Consider the following 26,381-nt stretch of genomic DNA (forward strand, 5'->3'; position numbering starts at 1 on the left):
TTTCCAGAAGATGTTTGAACACCTGGATATAGAAAAGATGGTGCAAGAGGTAAATAAAACCACCCAATGTATGCTTTGGCAAGTGAAACATGATACTGAAAGTATAAAGACCATATTGACAAAGGTAGAGCAAGTAGGAGAACATCATTGGTGGGACATCTTTACAGGGTATTCCCTCATGGCAACACAGGTGTTTCACTATTTGATACATCCAATATTGGTCCTAGTAGTAACTATCATTCTACTATCCCTCTTAAATGTTTGGCTGTGGTACAGATTGAGTACCATAGTAAAAAGGATGCAGATAACGTGGACAGTGATAAAAATCTACCAAAACTCTTTGCCCTTGAAACTTGACGAAAGAATTCGAAAGTCATAAGAAAAGGGGGGAACTGAAACAGGAGCTGAAAAACTCGGTCCGAAGAACTGCTCAGAGACTTGTCCACCCCCGCAGTAAGTCAACAAAGAGAGGAGCCCCTCTGAGTAAAACTCACCCAGGGCCTTCTAGATCTTATTCAAACATCTAGTTTACCTAATTTATTACTATGTGTGTACTACTATTCTTTCTATAATAAGGTCTTTGGTCCAGTGAGCAGAACAGAACATGATATTAACCAGTGCTCCTAAAATGTTCTTCTAGTAAAACAGGTATTGGGGTTTCTTAGCAGACCAAGATATCTCAGTTAACTCTTTTAGGCCTGACTCCTGTTTCAAGCATCTCTCAGTGCTCCCTTTGGATGGAGGTAAATCATTTATCTCCTCCTTGATAGAACTTGGTGCCCTGCAGTAACATGAAAAGAAAACCCTTGTCAATTCTGATAGCAATATGTTTTAGTCCTACATCTTAGGCCAAGTCCTATGCCTTTCCATGCCTCACTTTCTCACTTGCAAAAAAGGATAGATGTAAAACAATGCATTGGTTGTTTATAAATAGTAGTTGATAAAACCGTATATATTTTCAAATTTAAAGTCTCAGAATGAATGGGTTGGTTTTCAGAGGACCTGCACACACACATTTCCCATGAAATCAAAGGAAAGTGTCTTCTAGCAATGGCAAAACCCCAAAGCATTAATATCGTATCTAATATCTTCCTTACAAATCTTAGTGTCGGGGTTGGAGACCTCAGGAACAGAGTACCCTTTCAGCCAAGGGACTTACCCATTGCATTGCAGCAGTAGACATCTCTGTGATGTGGAACCACCACCAGTAGAGTCCTTTTCTGCTCTCTTTTGGAGTTGCTTTAAGGTGTTCAGTTTGTCTAGGAATCAATGAAGAGAGAGGTAATCCTCCAGGAAAGACTTTTTTTCTCCCGAAAGGTTTGATTTGGTTGAGATGCAAAGCACCTCTCTTTCTCCAAACACCAGTAAAGCAGAGTGGTTAGGTTAAGGAGGCTATCCCCTTCTCCACTCCTGGCAGTGGAAGTTGGAAGGGACCTGCAAGTCCACTCAGTCTGGGGCTCTTTCTAAGAACACTCTGAGAAGGAAAAATGGGCAGGTCAACCTGGTCAGAGGGGGATTCATTCAGATCAAAATGTTTGACTCCATTCAAAAGCCAGAAGTGAGGTCACTCATCTGAACTATGCAAAACCCTCAAGCCTGAGGAATAGGTGTCTGAATTGAGAATGCTCTGTCAACTCCCCTCTTCTTGGCTGATATAAAGAAAGTTTCCATCATATTTGGTCTCAGAGCCCCAGGCAGCTGTATGAATAGTGGGACACTTTCTTATGCTCTCTTTGCCCTTTCATAGATGCAGATTATCTACGCCTTTCAAATCCAAAACGGATAGGCTCTTTGCTTTTGATTCAGACCTGACTACTCTTTGAGTCACCAGCTATGGCTCTGCATTTTGTTGTCACTGTGTCAAAGGACCATCATCCATATGTACATTTACCTAACCAGATGTCAGAAAGACACAAGTGTTGACTTCCCCAAATACACAAAACCAAGGGTTCTGCCTACAAGGTTTTACCAGATGTGGTCCCTACCACCTAGACTTTTAGATTCCTCTCACCAACTTTGAGTTAAAATACAAAAGTGAGCTTCTGTCACCTTATGGTGGAAATCTTTGCCACTGGAAATATGTTAGCTGCAATTCTGCAACCACATTCTTCCTGTAGGGCCTGGAGTGGACACATGCAAAGATGATAAGTGAGGTATAAACTAATCCAGCCATCTGTTGTTGTAAGAACTGCAATGCAAAGCTCACCAGAAAGTCCCAGTGAGATAGGCAAGGTCATAGCCCTCCCAGTGAGCCTTCTGCATCTGAAGTTGTTTGTGATTGCACTACACCAACTTAGCTTGCCTGTCCCCAGTGAAGTGTTTGCCTTTGTAAACTGCTGTCTATGTTTGTAGAACCTGGAGCCCTGTGATCCTCTAAAGCATGACTGCCAAAAGAGTTTGACCACCTTTCAAAGGAAAATAGGGTATTACCTAAATCCAGTCTATATTCATTCCACATGGAGTTTGGGGAACAAATGAACCCCATAACTCAAGACAACACTTTGCTCTAAGTTTAAAACCCCCTGATGTCCAACTTGAACATAAGTTATACATTTCTAATTGCACTTGTTCCTGCACACTTTTTCATGTTCTACCTAGCACACACAAGTTTTTTTGTCTCATCTGCTAGTCCAAGACATCATTTGCTCTCAGAACTTACTGGGTTTTCTGTCCTGCAGCAAATGTTTCATATTGTTGCTATGTCCTACTCCAGAAGTATCTGCCTTTTGGTACTGGCTACAAACAGCAGTCTGCCAACTTCTGTAAGGACACTGTGAAGACAAGGTATGCAACGAGGGCAGATGTGGGTCATGAATTATTTTTGAACTCTGATTAGCAGTAAAGTGATTCCTGGGAATAAATGCTAAACTGTGGAATTCAGATGTGGTTGGCTGATTATTTCCCATCTTTTGTTGACCCTAAAATTCAATAAAGCTCCCATACTGCCCTTTCCTCTCTATAAGTGGGATGAAAATACCCTAGTTCAGGTCCAGCCTATTTGGATGTTGCCATGTACCTCTTCCCCATGGATTTCTTTGCTCTGGCTGCTGGTAATCAAGGCTTCAGCAATCTAATCAGCAGCATGATTTAAGGAACCCTCCTTTAGTGGGGAAGGGAACATTCATTTATAAAAACTGGTGTGATATCACATTTAACAGCATGACCTCTACTTTCACAAGATGATGGGAAAATATTGGTTTTGGAAACTGCAGAAGATTGCATCTTGTGATATAGAATCCAGAAAGTGACACAGAGACCACCTTTCCATTCTAGTCCATTTAATTTTCAGGTTTTGGTTTTGATATTGTGTGCAGTTTTGGTCACCACAATATAAGAAAGATATTAAGGTATTAGAGAGCGTCCAGAGGAGGGCAATGAAGATGGTGAAGGGCCTTGAGGGGAAACCATGTGTGGCAGTTTGAGCCACATTAGAAAATCCAAAATCCAATTTCCAGGCTTCCCCCCACCCCTTCCCACAATTTATCCCAACACTGGAGAGAAACTTTCAGGCCAGAGGCTTCTATAGGGGGAAGGGGAAGTATATACATTTATTTACACAAATAAATATACTGTACAAACTAAAAGCATATATATATATATATATATATTACACTTCTATCAGTCCTTTAAGCCCCTCCCTTTAACTTTAGTCCAGGAGAAGCCTTTTCAGGCTGGGAAGTAACCAGTCTCTCCCTCGTGGGAGTGTTCGGGGACCTGAACGCTGCCCCCTCACCAAGCTCCAGCTGTTTGTGGAAGTTTTTCCTCCTCACGAAGTCCAAGAAGATAGCTTTAAGTCCTTTCTCCTCGGTCTGCTGTGTGATCTCTTTTTCTCAGTCTCATACCTCAGTTCGTAGGCTGCTGCAGTGTAGTTCAGCTTATCAAGCATCCTGGAATTTCATTCCTCCTCTGGGTCTTCACCTGTCCTGCGTTTAAATCACGGCAGAGACATCCTCCGGGCCTCTCTCTTCAGTCTGTCTCCAATTTCGCCTGGGATTCTTCTCCCGAGCACCGAGCTGTTTATTATCAGCCCATCCACTTGGCTCTACTTCAAATGTTGAGCCTCTCCTCCACTTTACAGCGGAGGGAAAGAAAAATCCCCCCTCCACAGTTTAACTGCAGAAAGGAGGGGGGAGAGGGTTTGGCTGCAAAGCCTGCCTCTTACCTCAGGTGCTGTGAGTCGCGTCCCTCACAAACACTCACTCTAAATGCTGCCTCTAACTCTGGCCTAGGCAGAGTTGGGGGCCGCAGGGCTCCCCTTCCCCCCTGGAGGGGGAAAGAAGGAGCCCAGCCAACCCCTGACCTTCTCCACCTACACACAGCAGGCACCACCAACAAAAACACTGCCAGCAGCTTCCGGTGGCTGTGTATATATGATTTTTCAGCAGAAGCGAACAACATGAGTGGTGATTGGCTCTCCAGGGAACACTGCCCTGGCACCCAATCACCTCTGAGCCCCCAAACTCTCAGGGGGGGCCAATTTCAAACTATGACACCATGTGAGGATTGACTGAGGTCACTTGATCTGTTCAGCCTGGAGGAGACTGAGAGGAGACCTCACTGCAGTTACAACTTCCCCATGAGGGGAAGAGGAGGGGCAGACACTGTGGTGAACATTCCCAAGGGAATGACCTGAAGTTGTGCCGGGGAGGTTTAGGTTGGATATTGATGCCAATTTTTATGCCCCAAAAGGCACGGATGGAGAAACTGCTCAGAGACAAAGTTTTTAGCCTTTAAGCAGGAGGTATTTATTTTTGGCGCCGGGAAGCAGCCAGATCTCTCTGGACAAACTGCTTCATCCTAGCAACTCACAGCTGAACTTTTATACAATTTTTGCCAAGCAATTCCATCATACAATATGAATATTCATAATATTGCAACATACATTTTTAATATTCATAACAGGTGGAGTTTAGGCGGAATTAAGGGCGTGGTCTTCAATTTGGGGAGAATTTGAGGGGTTGTTCCTGTTCTTTGGCCTCATGAACTCTTGTCCTTTCTTCCATCATTATCATAAACTTTGTGAACTTCTCTAATCTGGCTGATTTCCTAGTGCATCTGGCAGAGGTTCCTGATATCTGGCAAGGGTACCTGGGCCTCGGTTCATCCTCTTTCCCTTATCTCCTTTTGTTTTTCCTCCATATGTCTAATATTATGTGTTTGCATTTTTAGTTCTCTCTGTTTTCCTGTGTACTTATGCTTCTGTTCTTTCCTGTCAGTGTGTTCTGCATACCTTAATGAATTATTGCCTCTGTTGTTTCTAAGACCAAGTTCTCTGTGCTTTTGCTTAGGGCTTGCTTTCTAAATTAACTGTCTAATTTGCGTATTGCCATATGACATTTGCTCTCTAGGCCTTGCCTTGTTTCAATATTAGGAAAAGGTTCTTTACCCAGAGGGTGGTTGGGCATTGGAACAGGCTCCCTGGGGAAGTGATCACAGCACCAAGTCTGACAGAGTTCAAGAAGCATTTGGATGATACTCTCAGGCACATGGTGTGACTCTTGGGGATGGTCCTGTGCAGGGCTAAGGGTTGGACTCAATGATCCTTGTGTGTCCCTTCCAACTCGGCATATTCTCTGATTCTGTTATATAGTTTGGGTCACTAGACCAGGTGCACAAATAATCAACAATGAAAGAAACCCCTCTCCCACTCCACTTCTTTACTCTGGGAAACTCTCACAGCAAATGTACTATGCTCAAAGCTAAATAAAGAAATAGAGCTTGTCCTCCATGCCACTGCAGCAATCTTTAGTGTTATTAATAATATCCTACAATATTGTTCTGCTATTGCTCTTCCCAAAAGGCAGATTTGAAGGGGCAGAATGCAGTTGTTGTCTGTGGTTCAAAGTCCTAGAGATTTTGGTGCCAAAGTAATTTTCAGGGTACTATCATGAATTCTCGAAGAAAATAGCAAAAAATAATTAATGTTTCTAACAAGTAGAGATTAACTTTGAGAGTTATTTAGAGAACTTAAAAAATACTTTCATAAGGTCATGAACATGATGCTCTAGGTTAAATAGAGTCTGACAGGCATATTTGTTCAGGATACATTCATTAGTAAGCTATCCAGGGGCATGCACAATTACTGTCAGGAGTCGTCTGATGATTAAAGAGCAGAAGGAGCAAAATGAAAGATTAAAGACACAGAACAAGGAACAATGATGTCTTTTCACTGAGAGTGCCCAAGTGACAGGAATTTTTGAACCATTCAGGAATTTGTGTGTGTGTGTGTGTGTATGCTGAAACTTGCTGTACATTTCTTAGACAGTGACTGCCTTGCTTCCATAACCTTTTACAGGTGTAACCAACCATCAAATGGCACAGATCTTATGATCTGCACCCTGTGGTGGTTTGGAAAAAAACTTTCCCCCTGGGGCTGGTGATAGTCTGCCCCAGAGGTGGTGTTTTTGATACTGGACCAATTAAAAACTTAGTGTTCCCTGCGGAAATTACATACTCTTAATTGCGTAGCTAGAAGCAGAAGCAGTCATGCCTTGAAACGTCATGTGTTAGAGGGGGGCCGGGGGACCTTTGCCCCCGGCTCCTGGCTGGGGGGGGCCAGTCACTGAGTGAAGCCGCCCCCGAAGCTGATGACCAAGGGGGACCCTGAAAGATCGGGAAGACCCCCTGGGTTGCATCTTCTTGCCCCCCTCGCAGTGGGGGGGAGAGAAAAGCAGTGGTAAAAGCAGCACAGCAGAGAGCTGTGGCCGTGAGTCAAGATGGACTCCTGGTCAAAAGACTGTGCAAAGGAATTCCAGGAGCAAGAGAAAATAGCAGACGAGCAGCAAATATGGCATGGACCAGACTGAGAGACGCAGGGACATCCAACAGAAAGAAAGAGAGAGAGAGTCGGTTGGAATCAGTTCTAGGGTAAGGACTAAACTAAAAGCCCTTTGAACTCTTTGACCCCAGGGAGGAGGGGTAGAAATCCCCAAAGAAGTCTCCCAAGAGCTCGTCCCTGGGGGTTGGAACCTTCACAGAGCAAGAGCAGGGGATAAAGACTTTAAACTTTAACCCCTTGCACTTCATTCTGCAGACATGGCGACATGGGTGTTCCCCCGAAACCCACGGTAATACCCTCAGACAAGGTGGCCGAGGAGTGAGAAGTGGGGGCAGACCCCCCACACCCCTTAGAAGAAAGAAGAATTCTAGCTACGACAAATCAAAACTGCTGCCTTAAAGATAAGAGACACTTCCAAGTGCTGCAGAAATTAATTTGGAAGAGCTGTGGCCTGAAAGTGAAAAGAAGACTTCTTCTTCTTTCTTTCTGGACTTTTTTTGAAGGAAAGGAGAGATGGTCTATGTATATATATTGTTTCACCATAGAAGAGATAGTTAAAATTGTTATATATATGTATTATAGTATTTATTGTGTAAGTAATAAATTGTAATATAATTCCCTTCCCCCATACTGAGTTGTGCCTGTCTGAAAACTTCTCTACACACATTAGAACAAATTGTAGAAAAACTTTTGAAATTAGATTTTTGAAATTTTTTTTCCAAACCACCATAACCCTTAGCTCTGTCATGCAGAATTTGAACACTAATGGGGATGTATCAGTGCTGCTCAAGTGTGTGCTTTTCTGAGGTCCTTATGTGATGCCTTGTAATCCCTAGTACCTACAAAATGCCTTTCATACTCTTTCCACTACCAGTGTTCCTGGCAGAAAACTGGAAGTGGCAGAAGTACCATTAGTCTCTACAACCTGGTCTTTCCCCAGTATTGTCTGGTTTCCAGTTTACCCTGTACAAGGTTAACCCTTTTACTGCTTTACTGGGTGAAAGCTTTTGCAGGTGTATTGCAGTAATACTCACATTACAGTGGAAGTGCAGTGACTGACCCCAGGGGTGGATGGAGAAGGAAGAACTTACGAGACCCCAAGTGAAATTAAGGGCAAAAGGTTTACCTTGTGTACCCTTGTGCCACTTATTCATTCACTCTCCCTGTCAAGTCAGACATGCCTGGACTTACTTCTCCAGGGGAACTCCCTGGAGACAACTAACAATGATAAAAGGTCATCATAATTTAAGATATAATTTGATCTAAATGTGTATAAGGGCCAGCAAGTATGCCAACCCCTATATAATCACTAGAATCCACTCTGAATATCCAAAAAGAGAGAGAAAAATAAGAAGAAATAATGTTCAGTCAGTAAACTGTGGGGGGAAAAGGGTGTCCCAAAAGTTTTACCTCTGGAAATGATGAGATGATAATAGAAGAGGGACATTTTATAGCACAGCCTGCAGCTGAGAGAATTCGGCACAGTTTCATCTATTCCTTCAGAACTTCTCTACATCAATTGAGAGGTCCACATAAATACATCCTAGGAAAAAGTGTGAGGACACTCATGAAATGGCCCATTCAGGACATAGTATATGAAGAGTCAGATTATATAATTGTCTACTAATATCTACCTATAAATTCTTCATTCCTCAGGGATATTTTCCCTTTGTCCTTACCTAGAATGAGTTTGGAGAGCACTCTGCCTGCAAATGGGATTGAAACAAACAGAAGAATAAAGAAAAACAAATATTCTTGTCCACAGAGTATCTTCACCTGCAAACACTTTCTTTGTGTGTGTACATGGCTACTGATGCCAGCTCAGTTGATGCTAAGAAAAAAAACTCAGGAGCAGTTAATTGAGGGTGAGATAAGGAAAGGGTTTAATTTGTGCCAAGGCATAGATGTTACAAGATGCGCGCGCCGGCTGTGCCTGTTACATTTTAAAATACTGCTTGACCAATCCAAGTTTTGTCCTTTACTCTGGTCCGCCCCCTTTCCCACCCTCTGGGAATTGGGTCTGTGGGCTTTTGGGACCACCTCTTCATCACCATCACCATCTTCAGAGCACAAAGGGTACATGATCACCCAGTTCTTGACTCTGTTCTGTTGTTCAGGCCAAGATATGAGTGTTCTCTAAACAGCATAGGTCTTGCCTTGACAAGAGACTAAACATTTCTACTGAATTCAGGGGTAGAATTGATAAAGGGAGCATGGAATGGGGTAGGAGGGTTGAGGAATGTGTAAACTAAAGGATGCTAAAGGGTGAGGAATACAATATAGCTACTTCTAAAATCTACTTCTACTATAATTACATATAAAGCTTATAAAAATTAGTAAAATCAAAAAACTAAAAGGGTCTTAAGGCATCAGATTCCCCCCTTAGAGGCTGGACAAAACCCAAAGGTCTTTTCCAATCTCTACTTACACCTACAACAACTATAACATCAGTGCATGCAGTGAGTTATTATACTAACGCTAAGTATGTACATCACTAAAATAAACAGTTGTCTCATCCAAGTCCAATTCAGTAACTATGAAGTGAGTTTCTGGAGGACATCTCCTAAGCCCAGGGAGACATCATCCAGAGATATTTGGTGCAAGATTTTGGTTTCGTTTCGAATTGCGGCCAAATCATTATTAATTCTACCAGTCTGGTCTATGTAAGAGCAGCAACTGGTGTTGATAACTTTACACACGTCTCCCTGTGAGGCTAGCAAGAAATTGAGGGCCATTCTATTTTGTATTGCTACATGAGACAAGCTCTGGCATTGTTCTTTTAGGGTTTCAATTGCATCTGAAGTGTGATCTTGAATGTTTTCCATGACAGTCGGAATGTTTACAATTGCTTTTTCCAATTCACTTACTCCTAGAGATGGGACCAAGGTTCTGACTATGTTGTGGAAAATTGTAGGGCGCTCAATAAGGGGATTGTTAGTTCTTTTCACTCTTTTTGGATAGGTTTTATCCCATTCTTGTTCGTCAGTTGGGTCAAGAATCATTATATTTGGGATTACTGCCCCTAGGGCACAGGTCTGATCTTTATCAAGGGGCAAAACTTTCCAGGTCTCCTTTTCACAGATCCAGTACCATCCTGAACCCTGGGGAGGAATTAGTCTCAAAGGGAACTGTGCCATCCGTGCAACAATTTCTGGGTTTACCCCTTCTTTTGAATTGTTTTTATCACAGTAGGGGGGAAGAATGATTTTTCCTGTAGCATTTACAATCATGCAGGGAACAACATTCTGATTAGAAATCACATTACTTAGGGTCACCGGATAATAAGCCTCTGTAACTGGCTTCCAGGTTCCTGGGAAATTTATCATAGACTTACCAAAGTTTGTCCCATTTAGTAAAATGCCAATTAGGGGCCAGTCACTATCCTCATCATCAATTGTTGGTACTTGCATACAAATCCAGTATTCAGTTTTCCGAAGAATTTTAGACACATTTTGGACTAGGGCCACATGCAATTTTTGATCCCAAACTCGGTTCATAGTTACCAGTTGCATGAACAGAATACACAGTAAAAACAGTCTATGCCATATGTTCTTCGTCAGTGTCCGGTTCTGATTGGCTGGTTGTTCCGGGAGCTGGTGCTCTTTTGACTCTGGAATAGTGAAACCAGGTTTCTTTGCCAGCAACTTTGATGGCGGTGAGGGAAGTCAGCAGGATTTGGTATGGTCCTCTCCACTTGGCTCGCAAGGGGTCACTGTTCCACCACTTGACGTAGCCCCAGTCTCCTGGTTGGAATGGATGAACAGGGGTGTCCAGTCCTATGGGTCTGGATAACTTGATGACCTTCTGGAGCTTCAGTAAAGTAAAGCCTAAAGCAATCAAATATTTTTGTAAATCAGCTTCTCCCTCTTATGTGTACGTCTCCTGGTATGTGTGGTGCCTGATATGGTCTTCCATACAGTATTTCATATGGACTTATATTATCCCTCTGCCTTGGTTGGATACGAATCCTTAGCAGAGCTAGTGGCAAAGCCTGAACCCACGACATAGATGTTTCTTGACAAATTTTGCCAATTTGTATTTTCAGAGTACCATTCATTCGCTCAACTTTGCCACTAGCTTGAGGTCTATAGGGGGTATGTAGGTCCCAGACAATTCCCAGGATGCAGCATACTTCTTTCACTATTGTTGCAATAAAATGTGTTCCTCTATCTGATGACATTCCTAGGGGAACCCCAAATCTTGGAATTATGTGGTTAAGCAAAGCTTTTACCGTTTCCCTCGCTGTGTTAGTACGACAGGGGTATGCTTCAGGCCATCCACTGAAAGTGTCAACAAACACAAGTATGTATTTATACACCCCCCCCATGGTGGTAACTCAACAAAATTTATTTGCCAGTAATCTCCGGGTTGGTCTCCAGCCTTTGTTACCCCTAGTACCAGTCTCTTTGTTGTATCTGGGTTGTTTCGCTTACAGAATTCACACTTACCTACTATGGACTGCACAGCTTCAGTCATACCTGTCCCTATTACTGTTTTCTTTAGATGTTTTAGAAGGTTTTCTGTTCCCCAGTGGGTAGCCTCATGTTCCTGTTGAGCTATTTCTCTAAGGAGCGGTGGTGGAACTATAACCTGTCTGGTAGGGGTAACAGCTCACCTACCTTCCTTGATCTCAGCTTTCAGTGATTTAATTAACTGATTGTCTTTCTCATCATATTTAGGGGTGTATTTTGTTAAATCAATTTCTTTTTGTGGTACTATTGCCAGGATGCCTTTTTCTGCAGCCCCTTTTGCTGCTTGATCAGCAAAATGATTTCCCAACTTGGGAGTTGTTTTCCCCTTTTGGTGGACTCAACAATGCATAATAGCTACCTCTCCCAATTTCCAGGGAGTGCATGGATTTGGTCTGCATGCTTGACTCCACTGTCTTGGGCAGTTAATAGTCCTCTCTCTTTCCAGATGGCTCCATGGGCATGTACAACACTAAATGCATATTTTGAGTCAGTCCAGATATTTACCTTCTTTCCTTCGCTCAGTTCCAAAGCTCGTCAGTGTGATTAGTTCTGCCTTTTGGGATGACACATCCGCTGGCAAGGCCTTTGCCTCAATCACTTCATCTCTGGTCGTCACTGCATACCCTGTGAAGCGTTTACTGTCTCGCATAAAGCTGCTTCCGTCTGTATACAGTTCCCAGTCTGCATTTTCCAGGGGCACATTTCTCAGGTCTGGTCTGCTGGAATAAGTTTCCTCTATAGTCTGTAAACAGTCATGCTCGAGGACACTGTCGGTTAGTGTTGAGGACAGAAACATAGTTGGGTTTACAATAGATATTGTTTTCAAAGTAACATCATCCTGTTCCAGCAACACAACCTGGTACTTAAGCATTCTGCTGGGGGACAGCCAGTGGCCTCCCTTCTGTTCAAGCATGGTTTGAACTGCATGGGGTACATACACGGTGATGTGCTGCCCAAGGGTGAGCTTCTGGGTCTCTTCAATCAGGATAACAGTCGCTGCAACAGCTCACAGGCACCCCGGCCACCCTTGGCTAACACTGTCCAGCTGTTTAGAGAAATAAGCCACAGCTCTTCGTTGGCTTCCCAGAGTTTGCGATAATACCCCAGAGCAACATTCAACTGCTCATGTGTGAACAGTTCAAAAGGTTTAGTTAAATCCGGTAATCCTAGTGCTGGAGCTGACATCAAGGATTGTTTCAGCTGTTTAAATACATCTCTGGTCTCATCTGTCCATGTTACAACTCCCTCTTTGGCTATTTTCAGGGCTTCATACACAGGTTTGACTAGCAACCCATAGTTAGCTATCCACAGACGACACTATCCTACCATTCCCAGGAAGGTCTGCATCTCTCGTACAGTGTGGGGTTCTGGGAGATGGCAAATGGTCTCTTTCCGGTCTGTACTGAGTTGTCGATGTCCACGATAGATTTCAAGCCCCAGGTAGATGACTATCTCTTTGGCTATCTGTACCTTCTCTCTTGAGACCCGATACCCACTTAGCCCCAAAAAGTTCAAGAGACTTACAGTGAGCTCGATGCATTGGTCTCGGCTTTTGGCTGCAACTAAGGTGTTGTCTGCATACTGCAGGACAACTCCTTCTTGTTGCTGTCTTCTCCAGTCCTCCAGTTCTTTTGCCAGCTGGTTCCCAAATAACGTCAGGCTGTTCTTAAAGCCTTGTGGAAGAACTCTCCAGGTTAGTTGCATTTTCCTCCCTGTCTCAGGATTTTCCCACTCAAAGGCAAAAAGCTCTTGGTTGTCTTTATGTACAGGAATGCAGAAAAAGGCATCTTTAAGATCGAGTACAGTGAATCATCCTAAATCTTCTGTCAATGTGGTTAACAGTGTATAGGGGTTGGCTACCACCGGGTAGATGTCCTCAGTTATTTTATTGATGGCCCTAAGATCTTGGACTAGCCGATAGCTTTTGCCATCAGCCTTTTTCACCGGTAGGATGGGGGTATTAAAACTGGATTCACATTCTACCAGTAAACCAAATTTAAGAAACATTTCAATTATAGGTGCTAAGCCTTTTTGGTTTTCTAGTTTCAAAGGATATTGGTTTTGCCTTACCGGGACTGCTGCTGGCCTGAGTGTGATGCTTACTGGTTCAGCTTGCTTTGACTTCCCAGGGTACTCGCTGGCTCAGACTAAAGGTATGACAGCATTTTCAACTTCTGCAGGGATCTCTCCACGATTTTCCTGTGTAAAGAAAGCAGTTGCCTCGATATATTTAGTATCTGGAATTATAACTTTTATGTCTCCCCCCTTGCAGAATTTAATTTCAACTTCTAATTTTTCCAATAAGTCTCTACCCAGTAAAGGTCTAGGAGAATATGGCATGTAAAGAAATTGATGAGTTACCCAGAGCTTGCCCAATTTGAATCTTAAAGGTTTAAAAAATGGTCTCGTTTCACTTACCCCTGTAGCACCTACCACAGTTATAGTTTCATGACTCATTTTCCCTTCCAAAGTATTTAATACAGAATATGCCACACCTGTATCAACCAAGAACTCAACATCCTCCCCCCGCAACTTAGTTGTAACCAGAGACTCTGCTGGGGAAGAAACCTCCGGTTCCCTTCATGCATTCTGACTCACAGTCAGCTGGGGGGCTGGTGGTGGGGAGGGAAGAGGGTTTCCAGTTTTCCTCAGCTCCGGGCAGTCTTTTCTCCAATGTCTCTTCTTTTTACAATAAGAACATCTGCCATCTGTTCTGTCCTGTTGACAGTTAGACCTGTAATAACCACGGTTACGTCTACGATGTTCTCGATAGCCACTTTCTATCTCCATCACCCTTGTTCTCTATTTCTGTTCTCTATTTTGATATACCGTCCAGACTATATCTAATAGCTCACCAATATCCTTCTTATCACTACCTGCCTTTTGCAGTTTTTTCCTTATGTCATCTGTAGACTGTCCTACAAATAAACACACCAGGTGTTTCTTTCCCAGATCTGACTCTATGTCACTGTCAGTATATTTCCTGATGACATTCTTTAACCTGTTCAGAAAATCTGTGGGCGATTCATTTGTATCTTGTCTCATGGCTAGGCTTCGCGAACAAAGACTTGGGAAGGCTCTATCCACATTTATTACAGGCACGCTGGTGGTTTATGAGGCCAATACGTGACAGACATATCCGATTGCAAAAGGCACAACAGAAAGACTCCTTAGGTGGTGTATTCTGCGAGACACGGTTCTTTCTGCATTGCCTTTTCTCCTCGAGAGTGATCCTGCGTGTTCTCAAAGGAGACAACTGCGTTATAGATGGCGTGTCTTCAGGTCTCCCGATTGGAGGCCAGAGTAGACCAGTTATGGTGATCAATATGGCCAAGGTTGAGATGTTATTTCAGGGAGTCCTTGAATCTTCTCTTCGGGGCTCCTCTCATGCGACAGCCAGTGGCGAGTTCACCATAAAGCAGGATCTTAGGGAGGCGGTGGTCCTTCATCCTGGAGACGTGCCCTGCCCATCGCAGCTGTGTTCTCATCAACATGGCCTCAATACTTGTGACTGCTGCTTGTTCTAGAACAGATGTATTGGTCACAAAATCTGACCAGTGGATGTTTAGGATTGTGCGGAGACAGCGCTGATGGAAGCAGGTGGTGGCGGTAGATGACCCATGATTCGGAACCATACAAGAGAGTAGACAGCACTATGGCTCTGTAAACGCTGATCTTGGTACTTTTCTTCAAGTGTTTATTACACCATACTCTTCTGTGGAGTTTTCCAAAAGCACTATATGCCTTTGCTAACCTGTTGTCTATCTCTCTGTCAATCTTACCATCCGAGGAGATGAGGCTACCAAGGTAATTAAACTGCTGGACTGATTTGAGCTCTGATTGGTCAATGGTGATGTGGGGATGATGGGGGACTTCCTGAGGTGCAGGTTGATGGAGGACCTCTGTCTTCTTTAAGCTGACTTCCAGTCCAAAGAGCTCAGCAGTGTCTGCAAAGCAGGATGTTAAACGCTGCAGAGCTGCTTCTGTGTGTGCAATAAGGGCGGCGGGCCTTCAGTCGCCTTAGATTGAATAGACTTCCATCAGTACAGTACTGAATGTAGATACCGTCCTGATCATCGAGGTCTGCTGTGGTCCTTTGGAGCATCATGCTGAAAAAGACTGTAAATAGGGTTGGAGCAAGAACACAGCCTTGTTTCACACCATTCTTAATTAAAAAGGGCTCAGAAAGTGTGTTGCCATATCTGACTTGGCCGTGCTGATCCTCATGGAGTGAGATGATCATTTTAAGGAACTTGGGGGGACAACCTAAACCTTCCAAAATCTGCCATAGACCTTTTCTGCTCACAGTATCGAAAGCCTTGGTGAGGTCAACAAAGGTTATATAGAGACCTTTGTTCTGTTCCCTACACTTCTCTTGCAGTTGTCTGAGAACAAATACCATGTCTGTGGGACTCCTGTTGGCTCTGAAACCGCACTGACTTTCAGGTAGGATTCCTTCTGCTATAGTGGGTATTAGTCTGTTCAAGAGTATTCTTGCCAGGATTTTACCAGCAATGGAGAGCAGAGTAATACCACAGTAGTTTGAGCAATCTGATTTAATTCCTTTCTTCTTATACAAAGTGATGATGACTGCATCATGAAGGTCTGATGGGAGTTCGCTGAGCTCCCAACAGCGCACCACAAACTCATGAAATTTGGTATGGAGTGCAAGGCCCCCATGTTTCCAGACTTCGGGTGGAATTCCATCAACCCCAGCTGCCTTGCCGATTTTTACCTGCTGTATGGTCTTGAGGGTTTCTCCTAAAGTGGGGGCAGTATCCAATTCATACTTTACTGGTTGTTGTGTGATGGACTGAATTGCTGAGTCTTGGACTACACGGTTGGTACTGAAAAGAGTCTGAAAGTGTTCAGACCATCGATTCAGAATGGAGGTTTTATCTGTTAGAAGCTGTATCAGGGAGGAGTTACTGTATCAGGGAAAAAGGTTCGAGAGATTCTGGAACGTGGAAAACTAGACACCGTTGCTAGTTAACAAAACAACTATTTATTATGAAAGGTGGCTAACAGTAAAAACAGGTGCCTGGGGAAAAGGGATTAGGAAGGAGAAAAGTGAACAAAGAAACCCTAGAAAGAAGGCTCGACACCCTACTCACCCAGGTGTCACCTATAAGAGAGTCTTACCCACTCTAACCAGTAATAAAGCCTCTTTGCAGCAGCTGCGTGTTCCGAAGGGCTGGCAGGTTCCCACTTCAGCAGGCGTCCCCGCTAAAAGCAACTTGGTTCTTCGTGAGGAGCCGGCCCCCCAACACAGAAAACATGTCTGCTTTTATACAGTTCATTGAGAACACCTGCCCCGGGGAGGTGTGGCCAGTACCGCCCCGTCAGGGGTTCTTAATCCCACCCCCTTGGTTATGTAAGTGCACCCCTTCTGCGCATGCATGAGTACTTTGGAAATCCCCTCACGCAGGCGCAGTGAGTCCTGGGGGTCTTTCCCAATTGAGTCTGGGGGAGAGCCTTCCTCATGTCATCGTCACTTTCTCCTCCAAATGCCCTTGACGAGCCATTGACCAATCACAAAAGACCAATTAAAACAGTTTACACAGAAGTTCTCCCTCCAAGGCCAAATTCACTGTTTTATCAGTGAACTTGACAGGGAGAACTATAAACTTCTGCAGGTGGTTAAGGCCAAACACAGACCAAAAATATCATCCCAATTTCGTCCCAATACAGAAGCAAGTCAGTTCATGGGCGATTAGGGCAGAACGATGCTCAGGACGTCCGCTATCCGCAGAATCGAGCATGGTTCTGATGTTCCAACATGCTAGAGTTAATTTAGGTACACCTTTGGAGGCAGGTGCATGCCTTTGTCTTTTGATCTTTGTGCGACCGTATTGGCAGAAGGTGCCCGTTGGCCTGCGGTTAACCAACCGGGTGAAAGTGGAGATGAGCTTTGTTTAGACCACCTTTTCTAGGTCCCTCTCCGAGTGGAGCAAGTAGTGTTGTCCTTGAAAAGGCTGCTTGGTCGTTCAGGGTGATGCCCCAAGAGACTGTCATCTCTGGTCAGTCTCAAATGACCAGTATCCTGAACTGCCTGCATGCAGGGTTGGGTCTGCGGCTCCCAGTGCACCTTTGACCTGCCCGTCGCTACAGGGCTTTTTGCATGTGGGTAAAGCCTTCAAGCCTGCGCAATGGATTTTTTAGGTGAGATGCAGTATGCGCGGAACTGAACCCACCCTTTAATCCTAAGGTTCATCTGCCAGGGCCGAGCGAGTTTGGACGGTGGCAGTGAGGTCCTCAGGACGTAGGTTTAATTAGAGTGACCTTCTCTTAGATGGATGGCCTTACAGGGCTAAGCGAGCTCCATCTACCTGGATTTGGGATTAGAGTTGACCTTCTCCTAGGATGATTGCCAGAAGGCTAATGAGCTCATCCTGCCCAAGGATGTATTGTAGCTGGCCCTACGGTTTTGACCTGTCTGGCATGGGTGACCCTACCGAAGGCATGTACCATCGCCAGCATAGCTCACAACCACATAGGGGTACACAGGTTACACTCCTATTATTAAAAAGATTAGGGTAAGTCTTACACTTCCTACTTTTCTGCCACCTGTCTATATTCAATCCCAGGGAAACACCCAGGGAAACACCCTTTGTCCTGACCACCCTTTCAGGATGTAACAAATATATCCAGAACATACCGAACCTGGGCAGTAGCCGCAGGTGAGCCAAAAACAAACAAATGAACAAAACTGTTCTGGCCATCGTACCCACCTAGGACTCGAGTACCTCTCCAGGTCCGAGCCCGGTTGAGATCCTCAACCCCAGAGGAAACCATTATCCACCCTGACCTTATCCTCCCCCCACCGTGTTACCACATTTCTTCCCACGCACCGCTTACCTGCCCAGCCTCCAGTCCGAGGACACCCACAGTCCGCCCGGTACCGTTTCCCTCCCCCGTCCCCACCCCCACCCCCCAAACCAGACCGGCAAACCTCTGTGTGCTCCGAGGCTTCCACTCTCCTCTCTCTCTCCTTTCTCACGAGGGCACAAAGCCACGCCGGCGAAGCTCCCTCTCCCCATTCCCCGCTGGGGGTGAGGGGTCTGGGGGCAGGGTGGCCCCCCGCGGGTCCAGGGGTGACCCCGGGCCGCGCGGGCTTCCGGGGGGGGTACCCAATCCCCGCGGAGCCGCGCGGGCTTCCGGGGGGGGGGGGTGCCCGACCCCCGCGGAGCCGCCTATCTTGTCTAACCTCATACATTTTAGACCAGTTTATCGCCTTCGGAACCCCATGCCGGAATCCATAAATTACCCAGTCCTGATAACATTTCAATGCTTCCAGATTTGCTGGTACGTTAGAGTCCCATTTGGGATCCTCAGGGGGGAAGATATCTTTAATATCTTCACCTGGAAACTGCCCAGAGGTTTTTAGCATCTCAATTGCAGTTCGAGCAGCTCTTTTTACCATCTCCTTCTCTGTTTGATCTAATAAAGTATCCATCATAACTTCCAGATCATACCAGTCAGGGTTCTGAGTTCTAATTGCTCTCTGGACATAGTTTGCCACTTTGTCTGGGTTATCTCTATATGCTCCTACAGAATTCTTCCATTGCTGTAATTAAACCAGTGAGAAAAGAACTTTTATTAATACTGTGCCGTGATTGGCTACAGCTTGTATTAAGGGGGCTTCTAACGGTGGTTTTGTTCTTGTCCTACTAGCTATCGGGTCGGGGGCTGCTAACACTTCACGGGTCCTCTTCCCCTTTGTTTTTGGTTTTACTATAGGTGGGTCTACTTCTCCTTCCCTCGAGCTATCACTTGATTCACCCTCTGCTTCTGTCCTTATCAAACAGTGGTAAACCTCACTTCTGCCTTCTCTCAGCAGCTGAAACCAGTTTGCCCTGTCTTTGCATCTCTGTTCCCTCTTCATGAGAGGCAGAGATTGGAAACTCTTTCGGTTCCTCTTTCCTTCCCCCTCCCGTAAAGGTGGACTGGTCCCCATCGGCAGGGGGAGGCGTGGGAAAGGGGGCGGCTTCAGCCCCACCCCCCGGTTCAGTCAGGACAGAGGCCCCGCCTGTCAGCGCCGTCCCTGCCCCTCCTGGAATTCCTAGGGTTGCTCCTGCTATCGCTCCTGGGGCCCCTCCCCCCCGCAACCGGGGTTGGCCCCAGCCCTGTTACTTCCGCAGTGCCTGCTCCTGTACTCGTTACCATGGCAGCAGATCCTGTACTAACCCTGCCCAGAGCAGCTCCCGCCTGTCCCTGAGTCAACTCCTCCAGAGGCCCCAATTTGTCCGATTCCCCCTTGTGCAACCGCACCCGCACCAGGGAGCCTCCCACCAGCCCCTGCCTGCCCAACCCCCGCCTGTGCAGCAGGAGCTGGTCCAGGGACCACCACCGCTGCAGTTCCAGGCCCCCCCCCCGCTGCCGCCGCAGCAGGGAGTCCTATATGTGGAGCTCCCGGGCTATTCTCTCTCCTATCAGGCGATATCAACATGTCTAAATCATCATCTCCAGTGTTTTTAAATAAAATTTGTGGGATAGGAGCAGCCTTAACTCGATCTTTGTTCTTCCCTTTTTCTAAATCCATTTCTGATTTTTCCGCCCTTTCTGAGCCTTTGTTTTTCTTATCTCCCCCTCCCAATCCAGGGCATTTAATAAAAACAAAACCAACTCTGCATACCGAATTTCCTGCCATCTCTGTTCTACATGAAGAAGTGAGATTAATCGAAACAGTGTGTCTAGTTCAAATGGACCCAATTCCGACCAAGTCACCCCACTCATTTGTCCAAACAAGGGCCAAGCATCTACAGACAGCCTACAAAGTTCTTCCTTTTTTAAAGTTGTCTCAGGACCAGTTAAAGTCTTCCAGTGTTTCAAAACCAAACTCAGGGGGCATCCTTTAGGAATCTTAAACTTTGAATCCACACAACCCATGATTGCAAAACATGAACAAACCACACCCTGGGATTCAAACTTGTTACTTTGGGGTTACAAAGCTGTTACTGTAGCCTCTTAACTACCAAGCCTACCTGGCTCCAGAGCCCCATCCGGTTCCTCACAGAGTCAGAGCACACTAGAAGGGCGTCCTCTTCTGTCCGAAACAAAACAACAAAACCCAGCCCTAGGTTGAAACCCTCTCTGACCTGCTACGGCGAAAAAGCCTTTTCGCCGACTGGAAAGTGACTCCCGCGACTATGTGGGTCTGTTGCAATGTGCTAAAATATTGCAGAAAGAATTTTTACATTCGAACATTCCCTTGAGTAAAATTAAAACTCATACAAGTTATCTGTTGACACCAAAACTGTTTTTATTAATTGTTAGGAGATGCAAAGAGAAAGAGGAAAAAATAAGAAAAGGCTAGAAAATGCTAAGATTACTTTTAGGAGCAGAGAAAAAAGATTACCACCAAACAAACTACCTTTTCGTCCGAGCTGATCTATGGAGTGGGGGGGAGAGAGAGAGATAAGCAGTTTTTGCCCCTTTTTTTTCTCTGGTCTCTACCGCTTTTGATGTGATGTTATCTCAATAGCTGCAGGGGGTCTGGAATGCAGCCAGGATGTGGGTCTCTCCGCAGTTCACTCCGCCGCTGACATCGGGGGGCCCCAGGCCGTGCGGAGATCTAGGTCTGCACCTCTCGACCCTCAGAAATATGGTCAGGGTGGAAAAACTCACGTGGGTAGCACGGTGGGTCCCGGTCCACTCCAAGATGGCAGAGGTCCAACCTCGGACAGGCAGTTTCCAGGCGGTAGAAGGAAAGGTGAGGGCGAGGCAGAGGGCAAGTCAGCGGTTATAGCTAACTCTCTCTTCCATTCCTCTTTCCCTGCTCTTCCCAAACTTTTCCTCATCTTTTATAGTGTTCAAAGGAGGTTGTTTGTGGTTTCTTGGCATGTAACCCTATTCAGATGTTCGCAGAGATATGATAACTATGAACAATACCAGGATCTTTTGGCAGGAAAACTCCAGTGGGAAAACTCTGGTGAGAACTTCTGGTGGAAAACTGACACAGAAGTTTTGGTAGGAAGTTTTTGACAGACAGAAACAATGGGGAAACATAATTTTTGGCATTTGTATGTTATCTGTCTGTTACAGGGCCCAACTCTTAAGTTCCCTTTTCAGTCTTCCCGTGTTCCCTATCTCCCGGAAACACAAAACTCTTCCACAGCTGCTAACCAAACAAGGTACCTTTTTCCCTTATTTTACCTTTTCTTATCTCACCTCTATGCTCCGTGCTTGCTTCCGTGGGTTCTGTGGAGCTGGTCTTCTCAGACCAGGACGGGAATTGCGTCAGGTAAAATGCCGGCTTGTTGAGGAATTCCTGCGATGAAAGTTTCCAATCTGTAGAACTCCCAGTCCAAGTTTCCCCATATGGACCACCAGCTGATGCCAGTTCAGCTGATGCTAAGAAAAAATCTCAGGAGCAGTTAATTGAGGGTGAGATAAGGAAAGGGTTTAATTTGTGCCAAGGCAATAGATGTTACAGGGTGCGCGCCTATCGACAGAGGGGGTTGGACAGAATTGCACACGAATCAATATGATTAGCAAAAATGTCCACTTTATTAGAGGAAAGGCATCTTATATGCTGCTTGTGACACAGAGGCATGTGATTCTTCCCCAGGTTACATTGGATACATAAGGGAAACATACTGTGGTGTACAGCACTAATTGGATAACAGCAGGTGTCCATAAAACTTGTTTTCTTGCCAAAATAACTCCTCCTTCACCTTGGCACAAGGCCTGCAGCCATATTAATGGCACAGTATTTTTACTGTTTCCACCCAGCCATGCCAAGGCAAAGGTCTCAGAAATGCAATAGAAATTGTTCACACAATTTCTGCCCTGTTACATTTTATAATACTATCTGTCCAATCCCACGTGTGTCCACCCCGTAGCCTTTGCTCTGGTCTGCCCCGGGCCCACCCCCTGGGAATTGGGTCTGGGGACTTTTTGGGACCACCTCTTCGTCATTCTCATCATCCTCAGAGTACAAAGGGTACATAGTCACCTAGTTCTTGACTCTGTTCTGTTTTTCAGGTCAAGATATGAGTGTTCCCTAAACAGCATAGACCTTGCCTTGACAAGACTAAACATTTCTACTGAATTCAGGGGGAGAATTGATATAGGGAGCATGGAATGGGGTAGGAGGGTTGAGGAATGTGTAAAACTAAAGGGTGCTAAAGGGTGAGGAATACAATATAACTATTTCTACTATAATTACATATAAAGCTTATAAAAATTAGCAAAGTCAAAAAAACTAAAAGGGTCTTAAGGCATCACTACATGTACTGCAACTTTATGACTGCACTGGGTTTCCCTGGGGAACTTCAAACTCTCTTAATGCTTATGGCCACCAGTCAATTTCCATCCAGAAAATCCTCCATAGAAAAGACATGAAATAGGCAAGAAGAAAACAAATATTCATTACTCCAGGAGTTAAAGTAGCATCCATTTGGATTGCACATCTGTAAAAGGTCAATACATTGAAGGTAATGTTCATAAATACATTACAGCCCTATATGAAAAAATGGTGCATTCCTCCAGAGCAATTTGCTATTGTTGGGGCTTGGAAAAATTCTCCCTTACTGCTGCTGACAAAATAAATAAATAAAAAAAGAAATAAAAAAGATACTTCTTATTTTGGGTGTTGGTGATTAAATAAAAGAACACTGAATGACAATAATCATTAGACCAGCAGAAGGAATAAATAAGGAACATTACTGGTAGTTGTAAATAACGGATGCCATTCTGAGCACAAAGCAATGCATCTGGTATTTTTTCTCAATTCCTTTTGTCATGGGTTTACTTGTTCTAAAAAACCAAGCGGGAATTTTCTTTCCCCTGCTGCAATGTGGGGGAAGGATGTTGAATGGGGAGGACAGTTTTCTGTGTTGGGTGATTGACCTACACAAAGGAGCTGGCTGACAGAACTACATTTCAGGCTGATAGCCCTCTCTAAGGTTGGGGGGGAGGGTATGTGAGGAGTTTTTCTCCCCTCCTCTCCTTAGAAAGCAGCACTTCACTTTTTGCCTTAACGAGGGCAAGGCGTGTGCTGGAAAAGCTCTGAGACCGTTTTGCTCTTGACCTGGTCATCTGGCTGTTCTCTGGCCTACCGTCTGCTCTGTCGCCAGCCGGACCTGCTCAGATTTCATCGGAGAGTTTGTGCTCGGCAAGGAAAGGGGGGAGTCCTGACCACAGCCAGCCGCAGACATGGTGAGTTTCGTGGGAAAGAAACCGTCCTCCTTTCCCCTTTTTCCCTTTCCCCTTTTTCCCTTTCCCCTTCTGGGTGTGTGGGGGAAATCTCCATTGTTGGCTTCTCCCGCACACCGGGGCCGCAAGCAGTGACCACCAGAACCCAACAGTGCCCCCTACTGACCAACACCAAACACTGCAGGTTCTGCTCTTCCAGTGATCCAACAGCGCCCCCTGCCAACCGTGATTAGAATCGCATTAGAGGACAGAGAAGTATCAAACTGTTTCCTTTTTGAAGGGGACTTTTGGGTATGGGATTATTGTTTAGTTGTTTTTGTGTTCTTTTGCTGTTTTTACCAATATACATATATCCTTTAATAAAGGGTTGTTATTTTTCTTTTTTCCATACTTCCTTGACTGGAACCTCTTAATTTTGGATTTACAATTGCTGAGAGAGAGGAGTTTGGTCTACCTCATCCTTAGCAAAACACTTCAGTCTCCTTAAACTGAGACGCCATTCCAATTGCTTTGATTTGGCAGTGTAATCTGCCACAATGAATTATACTTTTATTTATTTATTTTCAAATCAGTATTTAATTCTGAATTGTCTCAGAGGAATAAGTGGGATTTATTGCTTCTGCCTTGCACGGTGTGAAATGTTTGCCATTACTGAACAATGGATTATTTTTTAATAATCTCTACCTAACATCTTTTTTGTTTGTAATAGGATTGTTTTGGTATGGTCGGAAGTCAGTTTTGATCCTCCCCTTTCTCCCATACACTTTTTGTCTCTCTGCTTATACTTTTTTATGACTGTTCATTTGATATTAACATTACTTTTTTAATTAAAACAGAGGTCAAACAAGACGTTTCTACCAAAGTCTTGTTACATGAAAGATTCAGGGAGAAAAAAACTCCAAGGCAATTTAGATAGGAGGTAATATAAGCGAAGGTTTTAATGTAGCCTCCGGCTCTGGGAAATACAAAACCACACGTGTACCCCCTGACCCAGGCGTTAGAATTTTATAATGATACCCATCCAATCCCTGTTCGTCCATCCTTCGGCCTTTGCCCTGTTCTGCCCTCACCCTACCCCTCGGGAATTGAGTCTGGGGGCATTTTGGGACCCCCTCTTCCTCATCTTCTTCTTCTTCACAGCACATAAAGTCCTTGGAGGCTGTCCAAAATTCTGGGCTTTGAAGGTTGCTTTGGCTGGGTTATATCTAATTGTCCAGGCCAGGGTGCAAATGTTCTTAAACAGAATGAAGGTCTACCTTGAAAGAAGACTAAATATTCTACTGGAGTTTAGGGGAATTGATATGGAATTGGGGTAATAGGGTTGGGTATATGTGTAACTACTATGCTAAAGGGTAAGGGATATAATACAGCTACTTCTAAAACTTACATAACTACTTCTAAAACCTATAAAAATTAAAAAAATTAAAAAAAAATCAAAAACTCCAAGGTAACACCTCTTTATGTGACCTTCTGCCAATTACTTTTAGGTAGATATTTGGAAGGGGCATGTTTGGACCTAATCAACACACACAGCACATTAACCAAAAAAATATTATTTTTGGGGTCTTTTCTTAACCCTGTCTATTTTTCCATTATGAGTTGTGTTGTCTTTAGAAAGAATCCTTTCTATCCATTCTCGCTTTCTCCTGAAATTCAAGATAAAATCCCTCCTCTCCAAAACAAGACATAAATGAAGAAGGTAGAGCTTTTCTCTTCCTTTTCAGTGATTATTAGAAAACTTTAAAAAAAAAAGAGATTTACATCTTTAAAAATTCTCTGTCTTTGATCCATAGCATTTACAGATGTTCCTTTCCTTTGTCAAGAATTTCAATTTACTCTGTCTCAGTTTAATGAGACTGAAGTGTTTTGCTAAGGAGGATGAGTTATGAGGAAGACCAAGTTCCTCCCTCTAAGCAATTGTAAATCCGAAATTAAGAGGCTCCAATTGAGGAAGTATGGAGAAAGAAAAAAAAATAACAGTCCTTTATTAAAGGATATATGTGTATTGGCAGAACAAAAAAAGAACACAAAAATAACTAAACAATAATCCTGCGCCCAAAGCTCCCTACAAAAAAAGAAAAGAGTTTGGTACTTTCTGCCTTTTGGCGCAATTCTAACCATGATCAGCAGGGGGTGCTGTTGGATCTCTGCAGGAGCAGAGCCTGCAGATGCTCTGTGTTTGCCAACAGGGGGCACTGTTGGACTCTGGCGGTCGCCACATGGGGGCCCCAGCGTGCAGGAGAAGCCAAAATGGAGATCTCTCCCCCCCACCAAGAAGGGGAAGGGGAAAAGGGGTTCTTCCCGTGAATGCACACTGTCGGTGGCTGACTCCGACCGGGACTCTCCCAAAGGTTCCTTCACAGAAGGGTCAAGCCTCTCCAATGAAATCTGAACAAGTCTGGGTTGGGGGCAGAACAGGATGCAGGAGAACGGAGGCAAATCGGGGTCAGAAGCAACCAGATGACCCAGCTGAAAACAAAGCGAACTTGGAACCTTTCCACACACAGACGCTCCCTGAGTCAGGGCAAAAGTGAAGTGCCTGCCATTTCCCAAAGAGAGGAAACAAAACCTCACCTATTTATGTAGAAGAAGGAAAGACCCCGGAGTGGCGACCAATATCGTACCCCATGCTCAAAGACATCAAAAAAGCTATCATCGAGTACGGGCTGGGGGCACCCTTTACCATCAGGCTGCTGGAATACTTTTTTCTCGCTTACAAGTTAATTCCTTATGACATTCGTGCAGTAATAGGAGGATTGTTTACCACAGTACAGTCCTCAGTATTTGAGGCTGAATGGAAAAAACTGATTACTGTATATGTTGATGAAAAGATGGAAAGGAGGGGAATTCCTATCCAGCAAGCAATAGATATGCTTTATGGGGAAGGGAACTATTCTAGTAGGAAGGATCAAGCTAGAATTGACCCCAAATTTTTAGAAGCAATCAAAGAATTGGCATTAGAAACTGTGAAG

At 44.6% G+C, this 26,381-nt stretch overlaps 1 long non-coding RNA gene across 1 annotated transcript; it reads left to right on the top strand.

The window, feature by feature from the left end:
- The first annotated feature begins 5,231 nt into the window (after positions 1-5,231).
- Positions 5,232-25,879, top strand: LOC116780006. Its single transcript, XR_004354279.1, has 4 exons — positions 5,232-5,309; positions 6,699-6,700; positions 21,583-21,591; positions 25,870-25,879. It is a non-coding gene; the product is annotated as an uncharacterized LOC116780006 (long non-coding RNA).
- The last annotated feature ends 502 nt before the right edge of the window (positions 25,880-26,381 follow it).

Source organism: Chiroxiphia lanceolata, chromosome W (assembly GCF_009829145.1).
Source record: "Chiroxiphia lanceolata isolate bChiLan1 chromosome W, bChiLan1.pri, whole genome shotgun sequence".
In the NCBI taxonomy this organism is placed as follows: domain Eukaryota; kingdom Metazoa; phylum Chordata; class Aves; order Passeriformes; family Pipridae; genus Chiroxiphia; species Chiroxiphia lanceolata.